Source organism: Acanthopagrus latus, chromosome 11 (assembly GCF_904848185.1).
Source record: "Acanthopagrus latus isolate v.2019 chromosome 11, fAcaLat1.1, whole genome shotgun sequence".
NCBI classification, from domain to species: domain Eukaryota; kingdom Metazoa; phylum Chordata; class Actinopteri; order Spariformes; family Sparidae; genus Acanthopagrus; species Acanthopagrus latus.
The window spans coordinates 19,169,257-19,194,582 of NC_051049.1; the positions used below are offsets into that span (position 1 = coordinate 19,169,257).

The 25,326-nt window shown below is 43.9% G+C and overlaps 1 protein-coding gene across 14 annotated transcripts in view; it reads right to left on the bottom strand.

The window, feature by feature from the left end:
• The window catches only part of ptprsa (protein tyrosine phosphatase receptor type Sa), a 237,333-nt gene that overhangs the window by 151,964 nt on the left and 60,043 nt on the right, over positions 1 to 25,326 (bottom strand). The window lies entirely within an intron of this gene.

The following is a 25,326-nucleotide window of genomic DNA, read 5'->3' on the forward strand; positions in this document are numbered from 1 at the left end:
TGCAGTAATGCAGTCACTACACCTCGGGCTTTTTCTGTTTCATGTTTACAATCCTGTTCTGTTTTTTTGTTTCTATTTTTCCATAAATGTTGTCATTCAGTCTCTTCTCCTACTCTGCATGCCCTCGCTGAATTCCTTTGACAATCACTTGTTTTTCCTAAGTTTTTCCAAACCTCCCCTGCTGCTTTCCATCCTCATCCTTCTCTCTCCTCCCTTCTTCTCATCTTAACATCACTCATCTGCCTGCCTTTTTTTTTTTTTTTCTTGTTTGTTCTACTTCTTTCCCTCCGTCCACCCCCTGTCTGCCAGCCTTCCTCTGCTCTCTGTGAGCAGGGGAAGAGGAGAAAATAACAACATGGTGACTGGTCTTCACACAGTAATGCTAACAGTTTGGGGGTCGGAGCGCGCGCACACACACACACACACACACACACACACACGCACACACACACATGCACACACACACAGTTGCATCTTTCAGGCTGAGGAAAGACACACACCGCAGGAACAAACACACACTGACAGCAAACAATTGTGAACAGACCGACCAGTGCCACATTCAAGCAGTGAATCCCTTCAAGAAGCGTTTCCATGATGGGGGGCGGCATCCTCCTTCTCATCATCATTATTGAAAGGTGGAAAGCCTGATGTTTGGTCCCACAGAGTAATGAAGAGGCGGGAAGGTGGGTAAGGTGGTGGGCGAGGGGGTGGGGAATGATCAAATGACACCCTGACATTTGAGCCCGACACAAACGAATCGATCGTGATTCAATTATTCATCTGTCTGTTTACCATGAAAACGAAGGGGTTTGGAGGAAACAGGAGGAAGGGGGAGAGCCTGAGAGGCAGGAGAAAGTGGGAGGCTGACAACAGTGCTGATGGGAAGTTCCTATTCTAATCTAACAATAATGATCTGATGTAGTGAGTAGAGTTTGCAGCAGCTGTTACACAATTCAGGTATTTCTCGTCTGCCATGGCCTCACAATAGTATTTCTGTAATCATCCTACAAGTGTGTTTCAGTGGTATTCAATAATGCATTTGTTGCAGCCTTTTATAGGCTATATCCTGGGGTGTTCTTACAATTCTGCTATACTGATGTAAAATGGGTATTCCTCCTGTTATATTAAAGAACACTGTAGGGTATTCTAGGGCCTAGGCCGCTATACTATTGATTTATCTGTCACCTGTTTTTTTTTCCTTCATCTGTTTCATTAATCTCTTAGTGCATTTGGTGTCCATCACAAGTTTCTAGCGCCCAAAATAGCATCTTCAGACTGCTTTGAATTCTGTCTGACTGCAACTGGGTTTGTTCTCCCTGCAGTACATATAGATAGAGAAGGCCTTGCTTACACTTGCTGATACAGCAGTACTAAATGGATGTTTTATAAATGATCAGACTGCATCAGGCTTTAATTGTATTGTATTTAATTTACATATGCTACAAACACACATTCAACTACTGTGGATGAAAGGCGTATGTTTTGCCCAACAGAATATCTGAAGTAGAATTAGGCTTTTTTGGATGTGTGTTACAAAAAAAAGATCAACAAAAAAATTTTTTTTGACTCGCTTTCTGTTCTTCACTCCACATCTGCAGTGGCAAGACAAAGTCATTGGAGAAAACACAACAGCCCAAGATGAATAATGAAAATTATTTCAGTCACAACGTGGTATCTCCAGTGAATACTTCCAATGGCTACATTTTGTTTTTATGTTGGCACACATCAGCTATACAGTGGCTATATACACTAGTGGTAGTAGTAAGCTATGCTATAACTCCCTTAGCATACAACTATAAAGCTATTGTAATAGGACCAAGACCTGAGCAACAAGGCATGCCATGCCACTGACTAGGGTTCAAGACTTCATCTCAACATTTGTAAGCGTGGAACCAATGGATGTTATGCTTTGGGACAAAGTATCATATTTTTGTAGCAACCAAAACAAGTATTTTAAACCAAAACATGATGTTTTCCTTACCTAAACCAAGTGTTTGTTGTGCCCAAACCTAACCAGATCACAACCACATTGCTGTCCCAAGATAAAATTGAAAATTGAACCTAAAGAAATGTAAAGATTCAATATATGATGGTTTGCAGAAACATTGTCGTACATTGTCAACATGTATTCTGATGTTGGGCTGCCACATTTGAGAAGTCGGAACAGGGTTACGTTTATTTTTACTTGAAAGGTGACTAATCAATTCCCCAAGCTGCTGTCAATCAATGTATTGATAAACTCATCAATTAGCTGTTAAACCTTTTTTTTGCTACACCCAGACCTTCTATAAAATAGCTAGTGTATAAATGGGACTACAAACACACACACACACACACACACACAGTAACAAAAAGCCACATTTTGCCTTGCACCCCTACAGCCCCTCCATTTTTTTTTTCTTTTCCAGGAACTCAATATGGCTGCTGTCTCGCTCCCTCCCAGCCTACTGCATTCCACAGATAGAATAGATGGTCCCGCTTAGGATGACATTTTAATGAGTGTGTGTGGGAGAGAGGCTCTGAGAGGGTGACGACGGAAGGGTGCACACACGCATTGGCGCATGGATTCACACAAAGACGAATGCATGCTGACACAAAGAGCTTCTGTGCACAAGTGTCACACACATGCACACACCCACACATGTATGGATCAACACAAAGACAAACACGCACGAATACCAAGTGTTGTCACACGCACACACACACACACTTTCGCATAAGCAGACATACACACAAGCATCATCAAAGCCTCCTATCACGTAAAGCCAATCCTTGACACAGAGGAAAGGGGTTTATGCTCAATGACACCGGTCCCTGCCACATACCAGTCATTTAATAATCACTGCAAACAACTCACAGCTTACTGGCTGTATCCAGTATCTCTACTCTGACACACCAACAGTAACCCTGACGCTAAGCCAGAGCTATAGAGAGACTGACTGCCATGTTTTGATACCTCTCCCAGGAAAGGACATCCACTCCTGAACAGGAGAACACAGGAAGTCACTGTGTGTGTTCAGAAGATTGAATAATGAGATTGCTATCTTGTTTTGAGGCTTACAGAAACCTATCACTTTTCAGTTCCACAGGGAGGTGAGAGGTCAAGGTCAAGCTGCAGAGCAGCCCCACTGGATACATCGCTTAAAATCACTTTGACAGGGAGGAAGTTAGACAACAGTTTTTCAGGGTTCAACAAGTTTGAACTCAGATCGTCCATTTCAGGAATTTTTGGCATCGGCTAGACCACCGAAAGAGAGAAATCCAAGAAGTTTATCCAGTTTGAGGGGTGAGTATGTGGAAAAATGAGTTACCTTTACACAGAAAAGAATTCAATATAAATTCACTTCTCTCAGGAGAGGCTACAATTTGAGTTATAACAGTGATATCATTTTGCCGTTGCACAATAAAGATGAGAAACATGGATGTGAATGGGATGGAGTAGTTAAAAAGAAAAGGGAGACCGATTTAAAGTTGGACAGCAACAACATGATTGGTAAAATGTGGCTGGTTTTGCTGAGAGAGGGAAAACTAATGGTCACCTCATTACGCAGAAGTCATATCATAAATGAATGCGCATTTGTTTTGATCATTTGTATGTTATTATATTTCAATTTCTGTTTTTGTGTTTTAATGAATAATAATAATAATAATAATAATAATAATAATAATAATAATAATAATAATAATAATAATAATAATAATAACAACAACAACAACAATTATGCACATTCAGGCTTTTAATTAGTTGCTTTAAATGACATCATTTCACTAACTAAATGCCTCTATAATCTATTTTCTATTTATCTCTTTTTAACTTTTCTCATGCTAAACTTTATTCCCTTGCAGAGTTTTCATTTGTTAAATACCACCGTTTTAATTAATGCCATCATCTTTGTTTTAGCAGAGCAAGAACATGATGTAGCATACTTTTTGGAATGTACACACACTAATAGATTCATGGGAATACAGAATAAAAAAAGATTCAAGGCAGGAAGATGTGTTGACACATCATTTCTTAGAGTGTATCCACGGATAGTTAACCTCAGCAGTGGCAGATTATATTAACCTTTTAGAGGAACTGTTTGCATATGGTGGAAGGAGAAGGGGTGAGGGGTGCTGGGGAGCTAGCACTGCAGTGTAGCCGATGGGTTGAATTAATGAGATTGTAGGTATCTGCATGGCTGCACATTTTAACTGGACTTTGGATGATGACAGAGGGAGAGGGAGAGAAAAAAAGGAGACGAAATGGGGAGTGGGGAGGTCAGGGCCGAGCAAAGGGGGTGAAACACACACACACGCACACACACACACACACACACACACACACACGGGTTACCGCTGAAAGCCTCTCGTCTTCAGCTCCCCAGTTATAACCTTCAATTAACCTTCCTCCTGAATACAGGAGTGTATGTGTGCGTGTGAGTACTCTGGGTGGAGTAGAAATGTGTGTGATTGTGCATACGTGCTGGAATATTCTTGCTGACGTTTGTGTGTGTGTGTGTGTGTGTGTGTGTGTGTGTGTGTGTGTGTGTGTGTGTGTGTGTGTGTGCGTGTGCCCATGCCTGCTCGTTCACTCTCACGCATCTGCTTTTACTCAGCCGAAAATCAATTTTTACTAACCTCACCCCCACGCCCCCTCTGATCAGCACGCATCTGAGTCTCATTGAAATTCCAAACACTGAAAATGCACATTTCTTTATTAGTTTAATGCTGCTGAGCTCTGGACGTTGGGCTAAATAACTGGACACATGGGGAAATAGTTTGTCAGTTGCACCATGTCCACCAAAAAGCTTCTAGTAGTTAAAATGAAATATTTTGTTTCTCTAGGTAAATATCAAGTCTTTGTCACTCTTCCAAGGCTTAACAACATTAAATTACTTTCCTTCACATCATCCGAATCTATACTCTAGATGTTTCAAGACCTTGATTTCATGACTAGATTCGATGATTTGAGTCACAATTGAGTTTGGTGTGTGCTTAAGAGTAGCACATCTATCCTACTCTCTCTCTCTCGCTGTAGATGATTCCACACTACACTGTTATCACTAACAGCCAGCGACTGCATCTGCATTTAGATGTCACTCTATGAAGCTGCAGATGCTTTGATTAGCAACATTTTAGTCCTGCAACATCATTGCTGGTCATTTTGAATACGGTTGGGCAATGCCAACTGAGTTGGTAAATGATGATGTCCATGGTGAAACAATGAGATGGACAATAAATTTGTTTGGTTGTTGGGTTGTTTCTGTCCCACAGAGGAACAGTCAACTTGCTCAAGGGCAGGGTTTCCCACTCAAAGATTTTACTTGGGTGGGCTGCCCAGGTATACAGCTGGCCAAGTGTATTTGGCAACCAATTTTAGCATTTTATACTTTTATTTTTCATATCCATTCAAGGGCTGACACCATCAACAATAAATTAACTAGTGGGCACTTTGAGCTCGCTCTTTCCCTCCACTCTACTGTCAATCACACATGCTCTGCGGAGAAAGAGAGATGTCGCTGGTACCACCTTGGTTTTCTAACAGCAGCCAATGTAGAACAAAAAGTGTAAAACGTTTAAGAGTGACTGTTGGCCATCAGCAATTGGCGATTCCATCACTCACTGTCCCAAACCTAGCGGCGAGTTTTAGCACCACCCTTTTTTGGCTGTACCACAGGGTGACAGAACTGCGCTCTTACTGTCAACTGAACCAGTTGGCAAATGATGATAAAACTGCTACGGATGAAGAATGAATAAGACAGTGGCAGTAAAAAGTCTGTGTCAGACATTTTTGAAGGGTGCGTGTGGTGTAAAAGAATGCTGATTTGAAAGTTTTCCTTTTCTGCCGCCTGTGTTATCCAAAGCAGGTGAGGGAGGGCCTGGGCCTCATTTAGGAACCCCTTCCCCTATCGGCTTACGGGATGAATATTATATCCAGCCAGGCAGGATGAAGGAAGGAGGGGAAGGTGTTAGATGAACAGAGAAAAGTGCAAATGAATTTCTTTTTTCAACAAAAGACTAGGTTCTGCCTGTTGCTGCACTCTTAGCTTCCTCATCACCCAAGGCTGTAACTAAAAATAGCAGGTTCCAGCCTGTTAGCATGTGTGTGTGTGCGTGTGCTTGGCACAGCTGCTCAGAGGGAGGGCTGAATCGGAGCTGAGGGCCATATAAACAGTGAACATCTGTGAGAGACTATTCATACTGTAGAAATATAGTAGCCTGTAGTGTGTGTGTGTGTGTGTGTGTGTGTGTGTGTGTGTGTGTGTGTGTGTGTGTGTGTGTGTCCTCAAATTCAGAGAACCACACCCCGCTCTCCAAGTCTCTCTCACTCTTCCTCACTGTCAGACCAAACCTCGTTCACCCATCCCCCCCAATTCTGCATTCCACCAGACTTGAGGGGCCCTCAATGACTTCCTGACTGCCTTTCTCATTCTCTCTCTCACACACACAGACACAGAACCACACACACATCTCAAGCTGCTGTGTGCCAATTGATGTATTTATAGAAGAGTACAGTAGGATACTTTGAGTATGTACATGGACTAATTAGACCATGTATGGTGTGTATCCATGCATGTTCTTGTAAGCATGTCTTATGTATGTTAAAACACGCAGCGACATTACATTACATGCATGCTGTGACTCCAGTCGAGCGAAGGGGGAATAACAGACAGCTTGTACACGAGGCCACTTGTACACATGACTGACTTGTGGTCAACCATCTAGAGGCTGAGTACAAGGAAATGTGTACCAGAACTGTATATCAAGAAACATGTTTGGCAGCATGAACTAACCGGCGTGGGACTGCACCTGGGTTAATATCCCAGTGTCAAGTCATTACAGAAGACATGGGCTTTCGTGCATGTGTGCGTGCCTGTGTTTGCATTAGTCGGCCACATGATGATGGACATTATGAATGGGTCAACGCGTGTCACCCGCTCAAATTAAAAGTTTTCCAACCTGTGACAGTCAAACATGGATCAAGAGGACATGAAAAACCGTGTATAAAAAGGATAATTTGTTGTAACAGGCTGGGGATAAATAGCCATATGCACAACATTGTCTTTAAGTGGTGTCTGAAGGGGGGGTGGGCTCTATGTTACATTGTTTGGAGGTTAATCCAGGCAGGAGTACTTGCATAGCAGCCTGTAAACTGTCATAGAGGGCACAAATAATGAGGATAAAATTGTTGGGATGGTGGTTTTGTGGGTATACATCTTTTGCATTGGTCAAAACTTTTTAAGCAACTGATGTTAATACATCTGGATTTGTTTGAAGACTGGGCCAGACAAGAAAGGAAGAGACTTCTATCACATCTGCAATCTCAGTTTGCCCAATAAGATCGACTGAATTCAACATAAAACTCACAGTGGGACAGAGAGGGGGAAAGACGAAAACTGACACAGAGACAGCATGGAAGATCCACACAAGCATAGGCACCGTACACAGCCATTTCATGTCTACAATCATCCCCTCTTTTTGCCTCAATCTCTCTCTCTCTTTCTCTCTCTCTCTGTGAATAAAAAATTCATGAGAGACTGAAAATTTACACGAAAAGACTACAAGCAATATTCGACCTCCACCGGCACCACTCAAAGTCCACTTTACATCCAAGGGGGAAAGGGAATGACAGGTCCACTATGGAAATCACTGAGAGGGACAGACACACCACAGGTAACTTTTCCTTCCAACGCCACAAAGGGGTAAATCAATTTGATTTTGAAAATCAAAGGAAAAGAGCAAGAACTGTCCAGTGGTCCTCAACCAAGTTCAGGTTTTCAGCTGAAGCTGCATGAGAAAAATTTGGTGAATTTTTTCCAAAAGTTATTGCAACACCAGAGTGTCCACTGTGGCCCTGATGTAAAAATGTGACTTTTCCATTAACTTCCACAAGAAGTAGGCCTCCTGCAATCACCTGAAAAAAATCTTTCATGGCAGCCATTTGATATTCCGTTCAATTTACGAAAATGAAAAGATGTTTTTCATTCATTTGGACTGTCGAAAGGTGCAAAAAAGGAACGAAAGAGCTGCAAAGAATTCTTGTACTTGTCTCACGGAGAAAGAGAGTGATAGAGAAAGAGGGAGAGAGGGAGAAAGAGAGACAGAAACAGTTTGAGAGCTATCAAATGAGAGCTTTAGATGAGACGTAGATGGTAATGGCCACCGATCCTCAGCTCTTTGATCAGTGTAAAAGCATCGGAGATGTTCTGGACTCTACCGCTGCTTGTTAATTAAAAAGATGGGAAGTTGGGGGGGAATTGAGAAGCACAGCATGTGTTTGACCTGCTGGGGAAGAGAGAACACAGCAGGTTGTGAAGCAGAGGATACATTTTAGATTGGATAGACTCTAAATTATTTTTCGTCCATGCATCCATTTTGAAATCCTATCATCTGTATTTACATTATTCATTTTCTGCACAGATTAAAACATGGATGTTCCCAGGAAAATGTTGTAAATTTAAAGTGTATGTGGGTATTGTATGAACTTGTGTATGTGCATGAACTGTGAGAGACTGTGTGTGTCTCATGCACAGCTCCTCTGCACTGGTCTCAAATTTCAGAGAGGAGGCCGTCTGCAGGATTACTCCCACATGCTGCAGAGCTGCCTTTGCATCCTACAAATCAACACAATAAATCACAGCTACAAGTGTGTTTTTTTCAGCACGATCTGCTCTTTGCTTCCTGAACTGAGAGCAGTGCTGGATTCAGCGGCTGCAACTTCAACATGAAACAACGAGATCGACTGGTTGGCAGCCAGGCTTTCGGTGTCATTAAGGTGAATGTTATTTTGGCTACTGTAATCGAATTGCATTCTTGTTACCGTTTTTCTACTTGAGCACCACCGCCGTGAAAGGGAGAGCGAGTGACGGGGGAGGGCAGGGGACACGGAGGGAGAGGGAGGAGGAGAGAGAGAGAGAGAGAGAGAGAGAGAGTGAGTGAGCTCCGGCCGAGGAATGCAAGAGGGAAAATAAAGCTGAAGAGAAGAAAAACAAAGAGCAGAGCAGGAGTGGGACAGAGGGAGAGAGAAAATCAATACCTTGCCTTGAAGAGAGGCCTACACCAAAGGTGCAATTATGCTAAATGTGTTTTGTTTACGCGGCAGCAGGCCGCGGAAATTTCACAACCGGGGGGTCTGGAGCCAAATTAAAACATTATGACTGCAGGGTATAAAATCTCCAAACAGATCCATCCAGAATTCACCATCTTGCCACACATTTTCTGGCATTTTTATAGGTACATAAGATGACATTAAATGCAACAAAGGCCTCTACATTAAAGCTGTTTTTCCGTCTCTGACCCTTAAAGCTGTAATTGCTCCAAAAATATGCATTTTTTTTCTCCACTCCCTGTCTGCCTTGATTCACGAGGTCTCTTCCTCCTCTTTTTGCCTGAAAACACTTCATGGTACTGTGCTGCTCCTGCAAAACTGTAGCACAACCTTACCCAGTTTCATTAGAGCCAATTAAACTTTCATAACGGTATGTGTATAGATGCTACATTTCATGAGTTTGTGTGCAACTTTGCATTCTAAATTGAATGGAATGAGCAGGACCCCAAACTATTCCAGCGGAGAGCCCGGTCCTCCATCATCCATCCGCTGCAAACTGTTAATGTCTGGCGTTACTCTTCGTTTCTGTTTGCCCTATTCCAGTGTGACTGTGGTGACTCTGGTGTATTCTTGTGAAGGTTTTGAAAATGTATATTTTATTTTGGAAAAATGTATCTGTGTTTCTAACAGGCAGCTCTCAGGAGGCAATGTTTCAAACTAGATAAATCAAGTCAGACCGCGCTTAAAAACAGTCTGCATCCTCTCTAAATCTTCCCAGCTAAATAAAAGAAATGGAGATAGAAGTCTTTCACAGTGTCAGAATAATACCACAGTCCATGGGGGACTGACTACTGCAATAGCTGTCAGACTATATGCAGTTGTGAAGCAACTATATGCACAGTGTTTTACTTTGTGTGGGATTTGAATGTGCCTAAGTTTAGACACCCACATCTCTGAATAGAACAAAAACCCCTTCCTACATCTAGCTTCAGTCTGGTCACTGTCATTATCCAGTCTTGACTCACACTGGCTTACAGCCCGAGCAATCTGTGTGCTTCAAGATCTACATCTGAAGACCATGTGACAGTGGTTGAAGCCTCAGAGCGACAACTGGGGTACAAAAACCGAATAACAACATGGCCACATGAAAGTTCTTCTTGGATGCCAGGCTACAATGCCGCGGAGTGCCACAAGCCTTTTGAGACGCTGTAAATTGAAAGGGGTAAGGGTGTGAATATAGCAAGGTTGGCTTCAGAAAATGCCGCCACACCATAGCACAACTACATTCCTGTCACACGCAGCCCTGAAATTGTCAACAGCTGTTTGCACTGGGCTTCTTCAAAGGGTTCCCGTCCTCTTCCCAAATTCATCAACAGCAATGTCACGACGCTAATCCAATCAACGGTCTTCTCTGAGGGAGTGACTTGTTCGACAGTGTAAAGTCCCTGTTTGTCAAAACTGCGCCCTGCCGTGAAATTTGAGCCGACGTGTGAAGGACAAGATGACAGCGTCAGGTGACAGTCACTGCCAGTGTGCCGTTATGGATCGTCAATGCCCGGAGTGATACGAGCAGCGAGGACCTGCAAACTACATTACCCATCGTGCTTAACTTGCTAGCAACCTCCACCATGGGCCTATTTGAAGCAGGTGAGAGGAAGAGGGGGAGAAAGAGAGCTCGGTGGCGGCACATCATGTCGAATGAAAGCTGGGCTGACATTTGCTGGCAGGAATGAAGAAACCAAAGCAAACGTCGAGAGGTGTCACCTGATTTCTTATGGAATGCCAGGTGATGAGTCGGGTGCTGCTAAAAGATGAAAGCAAAGGGGAAGATAATTCACCAGACACTACAACCCGCGATGACATCACCCCGGAAAATGATCAAAAAACACGTCCTGACAAGGCAAATGATACCGCACCACGTTGCGATGTTTACTTGATAGAAGAGTTCAAAAAGAATCAAACAGGCCCGTAGTAGTCCAAAGAAAACCTCTGAATCATGTGCAGGCGGGAAGAAATCAAATCTTGCCTCAACTGCATTCAGCGCTACAGATCACCTGCCGCCTTTATCGGCTGATACTATTTCCATCTGTGGCATTTAGCCCATTTTCACCCACCACAGAGGTCATCCAAAGGCAGCAACTGCAGTTGAGGCACAGTAAGCAGGAAGAGGGGGCTGCTAAGGTAATAATGGGTGGATATAATACATTAGGCCTGAAATGAGGGGGAAATACTTTGTCATTGAATAGGCTATAAGGGAAGATTACATCTGTAGAGCTTTACACTTACATTGTTTCATCCCTCACTGGTGAGGGAGGGGAAGGAACGGATGGGAAAGTGACGGAAAGGGGAGAGCTGAAAAGGGGGGACGGCTTCTCGCGTGGGGTAGTTGGCTGTATCCTTCCAACGCCCTATCCTGTAATACGCTGACATGCTAATCTGAGAGTGGTACACAATTGCCCACCGGCAAAGTGAAGCATTATTAAAATCTGATGAGGCCCACATCAAACGACGAGGTCAAAATATTAGGTCCGGTAAATCCAAAGTATAAGTTTTTTTTTTGGGTGGCTAACTGCTCAAGATCACTGTAATCATGTCTCCTCGTCAATCCCTCTTTTTTTCTCTTGTACTTTCTAATTTGCTTTCTCTCGATCTCCACGCTCACATGCGTCCATCCCTCTTGTTTTAATACACTCTCTTCCTCCCTCTCCAGTCTTCTCCTTGACAGGGCTGGCAGACTTGGTCTCAGAGGATTCCATGTATCTACTGCTCCTCCTCCGCCTCTTCCTCCTACTCCCTGCCTCCATCTCCCTCCCCTTCGTTCCGAGTAGAAAAAGAGCCCGCTTGTAAAGTAGACAAGCACACACACACACACACACACACACACACACACACACACACACACACACACACACACACACACACACACACACACACATTCCTCCATTCCTCCCCCTCCGTTCAACTCTAGCTCCTGTCTCTGCACCCAGCGTTGCGGCCCACGCCACCCGCGCCAACAGGTCAAGAGCATGCAATCGCCTTAACTAATAACCTGCATCGACTCAGATCAAGCGAGATCATGGACTACCGGGAAAAATATCTCAAGCGTTTGGCTGCCATTCAGAGCCAAAGTGTAAATTGGCTTGGGGGGGGGGGGGGGTTACTTTGGAGCCCATTGCATGCTGGTGGGCAAGGATTTGACCTCTTGACAACATCTTAAGCACATCAGATCCAATTTGCATTGTCAAAAATGAGCAAAAGCAGATTTTAAATTGTGTTGTACCATGCGTGGTTGTTGAAGGGCAGAGCATCCTCCTGTTTGTTATTTGAGAGTCAATTACAGTGTTGTTTGGCCAGCAGATAAATTGAAGCCAAGGCGACTAGGGGCCAAAGTCACCTTCAGAGTAAGACTTGTGTGCGGGCGTGCAGCTGGGTGTGCTAGGTGGTTCTAGTCGAATATGGGGTGGGGGAGGTGACGGGCTGTTGGGGAATCACATGTGAGACTAAGCGGGAAGCAGATGGATAGCTTACCCCGAACTGGTTCTCAACTCTCTGACCTCTCCAGTTGAGCGGGACACATTTCTCCATTGTTCACCACTCACGGTTGGAAAAGGGAAAGCACTTCAATACCCAGCCAAGAGCACAGACATGCACACACAGACACATGCAAGGTTCCAGCTGTGAATTGTGCACACAATTTCACATGCATCTCGGATGCTGTTCTAAATTAAGGGACAATCACAGACTAATACAGAAGCATGCAGACAGTTAAGTATGTGAGATATGTGCGAACGTGCAAACACATACGCACAGCCGTGCTGCTGCGGTTAGTCCAGAGGAGGGACACCCTCATCTGTTTACAAGCTTGTATGCCCGTACTGGTTACAGCTATTTAAGTGGAAAGCATCAAGTCGAGGTTCCAATTACAATCATGACAGAAAAAAAATGAAAGGTGCTTGAACAGGCTAATAACCACTAAAACACCTCCGTACAAACGCGACTGATTTCAGCGCATGCAACCAAAAGCTCATTTCCCATGGCATAACAGCCATTTTTCACTGTGCATGACTTTAATCTCATTGACATCAGAGTCATTAGCGCAAGGGAAGTTGTGCTGTAATTGGTGCACATTTGGTTTTCACAGACTTTAAAACAAAATTTGGAGCATATATGGCAGCTCTGGTAACTTTTTAAGGAAAGGCTGCCAACTCCAACTAGTAGAGTCTTACTCACCAACCACGATCAAATTCCTGGCTTTAACCATAAACCACAGGGGTCAAACTATCTAACCATGACTCCACATGCAGCTGACACTCTCTGGATTCCATCTAGTTAACAAAAGCAAAGCTTCAGACCACCATCGAGCATCATCTGCAGGGCTTTTTTATGTGGATATGCACAAGATCACACACACAGCTATGCAGGCCCCGCAAGCTGTCAGAGGCACAAGAACACACTCATAGGCATACACACAGACAGAGTCATCTTAGGTTACTGATACCCTCTGACAAAGTCTCCCTAGACCCATTTTATGTGCTGTAAATCCTACACAAAGAAGAGGAGGGAGGAAAAATCAGTACATTTTGTGTGAAATTTCCGCTTTGAAGTGAGTGACGCACTTTAACTGAAGCAAAATAGCTGACTTCAAAGAACGGCCCAGGTTCCTCAAGGTTCCTCCTGGCTTCTTTTTTTTAAACGTACTATGTTCAACTTCCCTCTGCCTGAGAGGCTTAAGGTTGGCTGTCTGTGTGCAAGAGGCACTTTAGCAAAATTGTTACACTTTAAATTTCATCTAAATAGGTTAAAAGTTACAGCTTATTTCATACAGAAAAAAAATCACCTTCCCAGCTCTCTCCTCAGCACTTATTCCCTTCTCTCCCACACCACAATATTATCACATATCAGCCAAATGCTTAAAATTCAAAATGTAACTTGATCCAACATGCCAGCTCTCCTAAAAAACATATGTTGTCCTCCCCACCAGCTTTAATTCAGAAAGTTTAAAAGCCTATCTTGGGAGCAAAGCTGCAAGAGGTCACAAAGTTTCTCACAAAAGCCCCACTTTGGATGGACATGCCTTTAGTACCCCACAAGAATAAACCATTACAAATGGCCTTTGACTGAACATAAATATGACACCCTGGCTCATGTCTCATCTCAGTTCCCTTTTTAATATTCAGATCCCATATGACACAAACAGAAGCAAAGGCCACCATCCATCATGTACAAAGCTGCCTTCTTTCTTTCTTTGGGTATCTGCCTGCGCTAAAGCCAAGCTGCATTTTGTAACACATGCCATTCCCATGCAATTCTCCCAAAGGCGTCAGCCAAACAAGACCCCTCTGTGATTTACAATGGAGGGGCCCATTTCATTATTAACTGGCTAGGCTCACAGCCTGGGGGCCAGACCATTACCTCCACATGGGGGTAGATGCCACAGGCAGCGGTTGGTCTCTCCATGTTGTAAAACAACACATTGTAAAAATGACAGATAAGGTATGTATGCAGGCTGAGGGCAAACTTGGAGTCCTTGGTGTTCCAAAAGCATTGCTAAACATTAACTTTGTGGGTGACCATGGCCTCAAATGTTGTATAAAGTCAAAGATTATTTAATGTGGTAAATACACTTACTCAAAGCATTACCATTAATGCGTACATTTTTAGAAGGAGACACTGGATGTGCCACATTCTACCCTGTATGCTTCAGAAGAAAACAATCCCCTCAGCACCATACCGTTTTGCATCCCTGAGTTAAACAGTTACATTGCAATGACCGCATTAGTCACCCAGTGCTGTGCAAACAAGGTAACTAAAGCAGAGTTAGATGGGTAGATAAATGATCTCGTTGGCTGGATGAGTGGTTCTAGGCTGGCCAGTTCATCATATCTCCTCTGGCATCAAATCCTCCCCAAGCCCTGGCACAGGCCTCACCCGCGGCAGTTGGCAAGCGGGGCGACGGCCATCTTAGTGATTGCAGAATTGGGAGCACCCCTGTGTGTCTAAAAGACACTTTGGCTGTAGTTTAAAAAGCCACTAAACCCCAATCTGCTCCTTCCTATTTTTGCCCTTATGGTATATCCCTGGAGGGCACTGGTTCAAATTCATTAGTGCTCCTTTATCTCCATGAAAATGGGAGACCCTCTGCTTTCCATCTACCTCCTGTTTCTAAGCTGCACTCTCCCATTCCCTCCTGCCTGCTCTACTCCTCCTCTCTCTCTGTGTGTCTCGCTTTCTCACTCTGTCCAAGTCTCTCACTGTCCTCTCTGCTTTCATTGTTCATTCGTTTTACACTACCCTAACCCAAGGGCAAGTATGTTGGGGCTGCGAACAGCAACCCAATTTCCATGCCAGACCTGCCTTTGTCTCCCCTTATGTCCCCGTGTTTTTAGCCTTAGCTCCCTCCTGTGGAGACTACAGATTGGGGGCTGTAAGATGACAAATGTCATAGGGGCAGCTTTTGGGCCCTTTGGCTAAAAGACGGAATCACAGCAGTGGACATAGAGCATCCTTGCTTGGCTTGTCTTTTTGTCTGTTTAAGCTTTGTAGCTGACACTTTTATTTATAATAACTTATAATGAGCATGCAAAAAACAAATCCTGCAGATGGTGGTTTTTTTTCTTTGCTGAGCAACCAAATATATTATTGTAACCCTTACCACAAGCTATCCTGTTTTTTCTGAGGGCCTGGATTTAAGGATAATGCTTTCCAATTGAATTATCTAGTGTATTTTGTGCTCCTTTCTGCTTCCTGACACTGTTCCTGCTGTCTTCATTGAGGTATATAGTATACAGTGTCTCCCTATCTCTGAAGTACATTTCTCGTCCTGTTCCCTCTTGGTGGCATCGGGCTGCAAGCATAATCAGAGCCGCACTGGCTCCCCGCTTCCCTCTGTGTCAACACTATCTCGCCATATCAGTGGCAAATAGACAGACTCTGATAAAAGCCTTATTTATTTCCCTTTAAAAAATCCATCTACTTTACTCCTACTCTGCTTGCCCAATTCCCTCGCTCACCAGATAAACGAACAGGTAACTGCTTACATTTCACACTCCATACTGAAGGAATCTAGACAACACTAAGAATGTGATGGTAGTGGCTGAGCATCCAAGGCATTCCCACAAGACTTGTGGCTGACAAAACTGAGACTGGGTTTTGGCGAGAGCATCACATCAGCCACCACTCATATTCTAGAACAGTCATTAGAATATCAAACATGCCTTACATCAACTGGGACATTCTAGATGAATCCAGACACCCAGAATGCTGTTTTAAGTGGGTTGCAGTAACCCTCTCACAGTAGGGGGTTGATGAATCCCCATAATGGCCCTGTGGACATGCTGTTCCTGAAAATTAGTTTGAGATGCCAAATCAGCTGTCCTATTGTCTAGCAACCACCTGGCTGAACATCTAGAGCCAAATCCAATGACAACATTGCAATAAGTCAGGCACCTGTTATCCCACAAAAAACTTGGAAGTGGTCTGTTTCTTGTATAGAAAAATTGGAAACAAGGAAAATTAGTAGACAAGTTCATAATCAGCTACTCTGATCTCTTTTGTCACGAACCTCTACAAACCTGCACATGCAAAAAAAAATGAAGTGGTTTAGTGTCCAAGACAATCTTCCACCTAGCACAAAGACCAGATGGAAAAAATCAAATCTCCAAAACCATTATTCTGCCATGGATTTGATCCATAAACAAAAGGGTGACAACAGCATGGGGGTAACCCCCCCATCCCACCCTCTGGTAGCGCTAATCTCCCCACCATGGCTGGTAGCTCTGATTGCTATGTTGTCATTCTTCCCCTAGCATCCATCACTTTTTAATCAGGATTATCTTCTCTGACACTGAGACTCTAGATTTAATGAGGGGTCCAGCCACTGCAGGTGCTGGAGCCCTACTGGACTTGCTCGAATTATTTGTACCCTTCTTCTGGCCTAAATTATCTTGATCTCAGAGTCTGCCAAACAGACGGCTACAGAAAATACATCCAATAACCTAATGGTAGCACTCTAGCATCCACTTTAATGTGTAGGTCAATACTTTAGAAGAACACACCCTAGATTAAAAAAAGTGTGTGTGTGTGTGTGTGTGTGTGTGTGTGTGTGTGTGTGTGTGTGTGTGTGTGTGTATTAGGGTCTTAGATAAAGGCTGCAGTGTCAAAGTTCTTCGGAGTCAATACAATCATACCATCATTTGTTGTGTCTGTGCTTGCATGTGTGGCAAGTGCACATCAGGACCATTCCCTTATATACACGCGCAAACACTCAACCACATACTGTAAGGCAGCTGTTTCGGATTTATCCTCCTCCCAAAAACAAATGTCGGAGAAAACAACTAAATCTTCAAATTCTCAAAAAAGAAGACACCAGGTAGCCCACTCTGTTTCCTGTCAGCTGGAATACAGTGGAGAGTGCCTGTCTCCATTTACATACAAATGTCACCTTCTATCTTCCCAGGGGCTTGGAAAGGTTTTACTCTCTCCACTGTGATGCGCTTGACAAACCTTTCTTCCCCGTCTGGGAGACAAGCTTGTGATGCACAGTGAGAAAGTGAGAGGAAACTCAATGCATTCTGCCTCTGGTGCCTTCTCTGTCTTCTTTCTCTTTTACGCGTCACTGGTAAGCTGTAATTTGTGTATCCAGACTGGAGTACATAGGCTTTGTTTCTGTCTCACTGTGCTGTGTGAAAAGGCCGCCAGAGTTGTAATTCCTGAGGAATTCTGATTGGGCTTTTTTCGATGGAGGGGTTTTGTTGTGGTGGAGAAATTATTAATACAAACTTAAGTATTTCAGCGAGCCAAACTGGAAGCAGAGAGGGTAAAACATGAAAACAACTAAAAAAAAAAAAAAAAAAAAAAGGTCTGACATGAAACATCTTGTAATAAGAGAGATAATGGCATCATCTGCATACAAAGCAACCATCACCATCTCAGAAAGCCCAACCTGGCAGCACTGCTAATACTCCCGGAGATGCGCAGGCAGCCATTTTCTGTGGTTAAGTGGCCCACATAGTGAATCTGCGCCATCTCTCATAAACCGGGACGCGTATCCCCTGATGCATAGGGATGAACAATCAGCCTGACAGGCAGGTAGTTACTCCTTCTTAACCCTGGACAGCGCTGACTGATGCAACAGAACAGCAGGCCCCCTCCCATTCCTCCTCCCCTGCTTTGCGCTCCCTCTCTCCCCTTTCTGTTCCCTTCCCCTCTCTCTCCTCAGCTCTCTTTCGTTCTTCCTAGCCTCTTATTTCTCACACACTCCCTCTCTTCATTATTCCCTTTCCTCTCTCAGTCCCCCCTCCTCTCTCTGCTTCTATTCACTTCCTCCCTCTCTATCTCTCTCCTTTCCAGAAGCCATGTTTCCATGCTTGCATTACACACAATTACTTCCATCCATCAATTATCTGCCTACTCCTCTTTAGCCACCCCACTTCCCTTTCTCTACCCTATGACAACAACCCCCCACTATCCTGCATACACGTTTCTTTGCAACCCCCATCTCCCCCCTCCGACCCCTTGGGGCAGCTGAGTGTACCTCCCCACGCACTTTTCCTCCTTCCCCTTCTCCGCCTTTCTCTCCCCTCAAAGTCCCCCACCCCCCCATACACCAGATGTCCCTTAAGTTTGGGTGAGGGTGTGTATGTGTGGAGAGGGCAGGAACAAAAGGACAGGCTGGTGGGTCTGGGGGGCAAACTGATGGGTGGGTGTGCGGGGATCATCTGAATGGGGCGAGCCATCTTGCCCAGGGCGTTTTGAGCACACACAATAAGCACCGGCGAATAAACAACTTTTAGAACACGTGTACACACACACACACACACACACACACAAAAAACACTCAATTCTCTTGGTACCTTTTAATACTAAAATAGCGATCTGGAAAACAGCCATGTTTGGTTCGGACCAGTGTCAGTGACTCTTACCACAACGAGGATTCTTATGAAAGTCACAGTAGTGTGAGCGATGAAAGAAACAACCGCAATAACAATCCAGGATCTGAGCTGCGATATCTCCCTCCATTTTGAAATGCCATGGAGACTATAGCCACACTTGGTATAGCATTTACATTTCCCCATTTGCACCATTAAATCACAATATTGCATTAAAAATAGTTTAGTTAACACTCTCTTGGCAAAAGCTCCTCATCCGTCATGCTAGCTGTAACTCATGGTGCGTTTTTGAGAATACATCAACCAAGAAATCACCAAGCTCTTCATATACTCATGTTCTGCAGATCTGCTGGTTACGTAAAGCTTGGAGACAGATGTAAGAGGACATAAAATTAAGCGATCTCTATGATCTGACTGAAAAGTAGATCGATCACAGCAGAGAAGCACTGATGGGAGGAAGCAGCAGAATTAAGATTAAATCAGTTCCTGACACTGTAGACCAATCACAGGCGACAGTTTAAAAGTGGTACTGTTCCTCAGCTGCTGTTAGGACTGTCAAATTAACAGAGAGCCAATCACATTATTAATCATTATTTATAAATCCTGGACTAAGCATAGTACAGGGAGTGAGCATGAAACGGTTCACTGTGTTACTCAGGGAAACTTTAACAGGACACACTCCTGCCGATAGCCTGTTCCTGTAGACAAGTGACCTTCTTTACCAGTCTGCTGTCAGGCACTTAATCTCAGAAATGTGTTCAAAAGTTTATCGCCTTACAGGGCTATAAACAGGCTCAAATTATAGTGCATGCACAAACAGAATATTTTTTATTTTTTTTAAAAAGTATTTTCCACTCCAACGCATCATGCCTCACAAATAACACGCTTCATACAGATGGCTCAACAGGCTGGTGTGGACCATCTAACGGCCTGCATGAGCAGCGTTTAAATGGGCTGACTGCAACCTGTTCAAACCCTTCGGGGGTAAGAACGGGGGTCCTTGGTCCCCCGACTCCCACGTGTCTATAACCTCATAGGGGTCAAACTGCCACAGTGCAGGGCAGTCCATTCTGCCAGACCTAGTTTGCGGAGAGGAGGAGGAGGCAGACACCCCAAAGGGAACCTCTGTGCATCAGTCTGGGGGAGGCCAGCTGGTAATCACACTTAAGGCAGGAGCAACCCAACAGTGCCAGGAGGCGACTAGAGGAGACGCAGATAGAAAGGCAGGACCAGACATGTCCATTTGATGCCTGTCCCAGACCGGGTGTTAATCACTTCTCACCATGAAACACCAGTTCACATTAACTGCATAACCATAAAGAGGATGGGATCAGGGCCAGAGGGAAAGGGGAATAAATGGGTGTTTGTGTGAATACAACAGTGTTTGGTATAGCCTCCTCTCAGGCTTTAACAAACTATGCACTTGTTGTTCAAGAGTGTTATATCTTAAGGGAGGCAGACTTGAGTGAATGAGGGAGTTGCAGCCATCAACAGAAGGTCTGCTCCTGCTTGTCGTCAAAAGCAGATTACTGTCACTTCATCAGAAGGAGCTGGAGCGAATCATTTTTGTAAAAACCTGGAGGTACCAAGGGAATGGGCAGGAGGCTAGGGAGGTGACAGTGTGTCGTTGTATTCCCCAAGGCTTTACCAGATAGTCTGGCAGGGATTAGTGTGCTTATGTGTATGAGGGGCTACCTTCACTTCTGCACACAATAACTCGGCGATTGCAAATACTATGATTAAGTCTCCCTTTTCACCTGGCACATGCTAGGTGATACGAGGGCATAAAAGCATGTTACACATAAAACCCAGGTGTAAATGCGGCCAACTTAGATCTTGAAAAAAAAAATGTGCATATGAATCTAATCCTCATTCATCAGTGGGAGTGATGTAGACAAGACACAGATAGGAGAGGAATTCTGTATTTTACATACACGCAAAGCATTAAAGGTTAGGTAGGCAGAGGACAACAGAAAGGAGGGATAGAAAGACAGCAAACCAAACAGGAAACCAGACAAAGTGCAGAGCTGGAGGAGACAAATTGAGAGATGAAGATATAGGGATGAAGAAAAACCAAGAGCGCACAAACCCCGGAGCCTGACAGTCAGCCAAGATGCTAGGTGGACTTTAACTCAGCCAACGACGGATCAGTCCTGCTGAGTTCACACACCTTATCACAGCCTGGTCTTATCTGGCCCCTCCGTTACCTCTGCCCAAAAACCATGGCTGGCTTGTTTTGGAGCGGTGACCTTTTGAGTTCAGGGGAGACAGTGTGTAAATATGACTGTTGGGCACTGCCAGGAGGGTCGGGGCCATTTTTCACCCCCAACGAGGTCAGCTACCAATTTTAGACCCAAGGCAACCAGCGGGGGTGTCTGAGCGAGTGGTCAATAATTCCTCTGCCAGCCACGCATCTCATGTTTCTCCCCCTATGGCCAGGGTGAAAATGTAGGTCTGTGGAGTGAAAATGACACACCAGCCTCTGGACGTTTAACCTTGATGATGTTTCAAATTGTTGTGACTGCAATATTCTGGTTTTCCTCGTTGACTGCCTGGCTATTTCTGTCTTGACAAATAATGCTACCCTGGGTGTAAGTGTTCTGATATTTTTATCCAAATGCCTTACAGTACTGAGAGTACACTTACAAAATGGGAGGCCCCATTGACTTTAAGGGAGCTATGACTGTAGCTAATGATTGTTTCCATTATCAATTAATCTGAATACAGATATGTCGAGAAGGTTTTTCTGGGTAACCCCGAGCTTGCAGGGGCTTGCACAGACAAAAGTCTAAAGTTGACCTGTTTCCAAATTAAAAAATACAGACAGTGGTATATATTGTTTCTGTATATCTATGCACAACAGAAACACAGAGAAAGAGGTGCAGGGAAAGACATCCTGCGGGTTACTCTAACATTCAACATGGAGCAAAAGAACAATGGCAAAAGCACATAGAGGAGTAGGTTTCCATCATGCACTTTGAAGTGGGTCTTCAGTTGATGTTTTCCTTATTTTGTTGCTCTACATTCAGGTTTGGTAAACACAACACTGTATGTGTATACAGACTCTCGGATGCAAAATGATGTTTCTGGCTTGAGGGCTGCAATAATTACTTTTCATGATTGGAGAAAATCTACTACTCATACAGTATAAACCACAGTCTACTGCCTGAAGGTGCCCCCCAGTTCTTTGTGATGCTAGAAGTTGTTCTTGGACATGTAGGAACCCAACATAACAACTACTCTAATGTATGGAATGTCGCTAATATCATTTAGCAGTGTAAAAGCACATCAGCAGCCTAATGTATGAAGTAAGTGGAAATAAAGACATTGGCGATTATGGAGAAACGAGGCCACAAAAATCGGTTAATCCACATATCAGAAGAGGAGAGGAGGGGGCACACACCACAAGACACAGTAGCCCTTTCCACACACAGACTCAGCATATCAGCAAAGCAAAGGCACATGTTTTTTTTTTACGCGTTTCCCCAGTGTCCTCCTGTTAATCTAAACAAGTATCAGCTTACTGTTTACAATCATATGGATGCTTGTCATAATGTGTTGTGATTGAGATACTAACCCACTGTGTCCTACCCACCGTTTTTGCTCTAAATTACTTAATTACATCATCACCATCAGTAAACAACTGACGCTGTCTGACTCCCTTGATTCTCAAGACTGTGAACACCATCAGACTGAGCGTCATAGTGGCAGCGAGACTATCCCCTCCTCTCCGCATCTGTGACTTTCACACAGACGGAGATGCGTAGAATCGGCGCATGAAACCACTGAAAGGGGCAGTGTGAATGGAGCTGCTGCCTCCTGCTTTCACAGCCAGACTAATTGCACCTCGTGTCGCTGGAAGAGCACTGATTTAGCACTCAGAGCATATTAAAATGAATAAACACAATTAGCTGTGAGTGCAACAGCGCCTCTGCACAGCGCACATTTCTCTCGAAGATGACAGTCACTTCAGAGCAGCTGTTATTAACTGTGCTGTTGCGTCAAGTGCAGTGTGACTAATTGCAAAGCACTTGATGGCACCAAAATGCTCAAAAAAAAAAAAAGAAAGAAAAGTGCACCGAATTTGGATTTGAATGAAAGGAACAGGGCACCAGGTGGTAAAATAGTGGGTAATTGTGCAGTTGCACAAAACCATAAACTAAGGATGAATACGTACAAGTACAACCTGTACCATGTGCTGATTAATGCTTTGGTCTTGTGACTGTTAAACACTGTGTGCCACCTGTCTAGACCTGTTAGGAAAATAACAGTAACTGATGGATAAAATTAACTGATCAATTTTTGGAGAGTATGTCTATTAATGCCGCAAGAGTATGGGTGGCTTTTATGTACGGCGCAGCATCTCAGTAGCCTTTAATAATAAACGTCCCTTCTTGCTTCGAGTCTACAAAGAAAACTATAATCGCCCAGTAGCCAACGTTTGTTTTAAAACATCAAATTGTCAGAAACGCACTTGAAATCAAGTCAGGAAGTCGACAAGTTGTGAACTTTCTCCTAATGTAAAATACACGACTCTGAATAGCTTACATATGGTGTGAGAGGCCTGTAGCTATCTAGAATCTCCTCCTCTCCCCTTTGATCCCGTTCAAAATGAGAGAATACACCCTAGTGTTGAGGTAGGGGAAATAAAGGAAAACAGCTCAGAAAGTAATAATTGCAAAGGAAATGAATTTCAAAACCCAGAGGAGAACACTTCTCCAAGACCTCCATACTTGGGGTGGGGAAAAAAAGCATCATATCCGGGGCACAATTCAATTAGCTTTTCTTCCAAGTGTAGGGAAAGGAGCTCCGGGGAGAAATCAAAAGTTTTGTCCAATAAAAGAAGTTTTCAAGGATGTAATGTTCTCACTGCCCCTTCCTCCTCCTCCTCCTCCTCCTCCTCCCCCACTATTCATTACCACTGCTTACAAGCTCGCCACTCACAAATGCATCGATCTGCCATTTTTTCGACAGACAAAATAAATAAATAATCAAAATTAAATACAAGTGCACCTCGCTGAAGCTGCCGCGACAGACGCTGGTCACGCTTCGCCGAGCGTGCCTGGCAGCTTATCCCTGGCATTTTCATTGCCTTTTTGTCTTTCTTGCCCGGTTATTTGACAGTGATCAGTGGTGATAAATTGTTCAATTAAAGCCACATTAAGAATCCTGAACACACTTGACGCACAGCCTCTTGGTATACGTGTTGTCCAATTACTCTGAAGGACAAGACTCCTTCTTGCTACTGACAATCAACATGTGACTCTCATCATAAGACAAATGGGTTTATTTATTCAAGCTAGCAGGCTGATTGAACGGTGGAATGGAAGACTGATGAATCAGAGTTGCAACACAGGTAAAATCTGAATTTTCACCACACATGGAAATTCATCTCATTTGCAGAGCTCGCAAAGGTTTTACAGAGTCAGATTCTTTATGCACTTTATACACCGTTTGCACTGGTGTGCCCAACTTTTCCATTGAGGTGCACCTGCACACAATTTGGGTGCACCAAAAAATACACCTAACTGGAATTTTGTTGACATTATGCAAAATAACAGTAATAAAAGGTGACAATAATAGTTTTTGTTTTTCACTCACAGCATACAACCTCAGAAATATTGTCTGAGGCAAAATAAACTCCAGGAGCAGCAGCTGGACCAAGTCAAATTTTCTGATCCGCAAAGCCTTCGTCATCTTATGGGGGAAAAAATGCATTGTGAACAAGAAAGTCTACAGAATTCCTTTGTGGGCAAAGTGAGAGTTTTAGTTTATAAAGGAGCACATTTGAATTCTTACAAATTTCTCACCTTGAAAACATACTTTGTAAATTTTGTGCAAACCCTGTGTTTGGTAGAATTTGTGCTGAGAATGTTTGTCGTTTTGAGAATCATAGAATAGAGAGTGATGAAAATAATGAAATGAAATGAATATTAATTGTCTGCCACAATGGAGAAAGGTTTTTTTGGTTCACAAAGAACCTCACTAACTGTATGTGATGCCTCGTCTGTCGGCCGCATTTTCCAGCTTGATTTCTGTGCCCGACCTTGACCTCTGAACTCTGACACTAAAATTCTAGTTACTTCTCTGCGATTTTTATCAACAGCGGGAACAAAAACAAACAGCGTTTGGACCCGTCTGCTCTGCAACCATCCACCCCCCCGGTAAATGAAATGCATTACTAATCTTTTTTTGGCTTGCAGTTGCTGCTGGGGAGGGAGGGTGAGGAGGTAAGGAGGGAGTGAGGGGAGGCGTGCACGTCGCCCGGGGAAGCTTTAGCCTTAAATGTTCTGATAAAATTAAGATCCATTGCAATTCAAATTGGACTCACTTGACTTACCGTAGCTTGCCTCGACGAGAGAAAGAAAAGCAAAGCAGGGCCACAGCCCGGGGCTGCATCTAAACTTT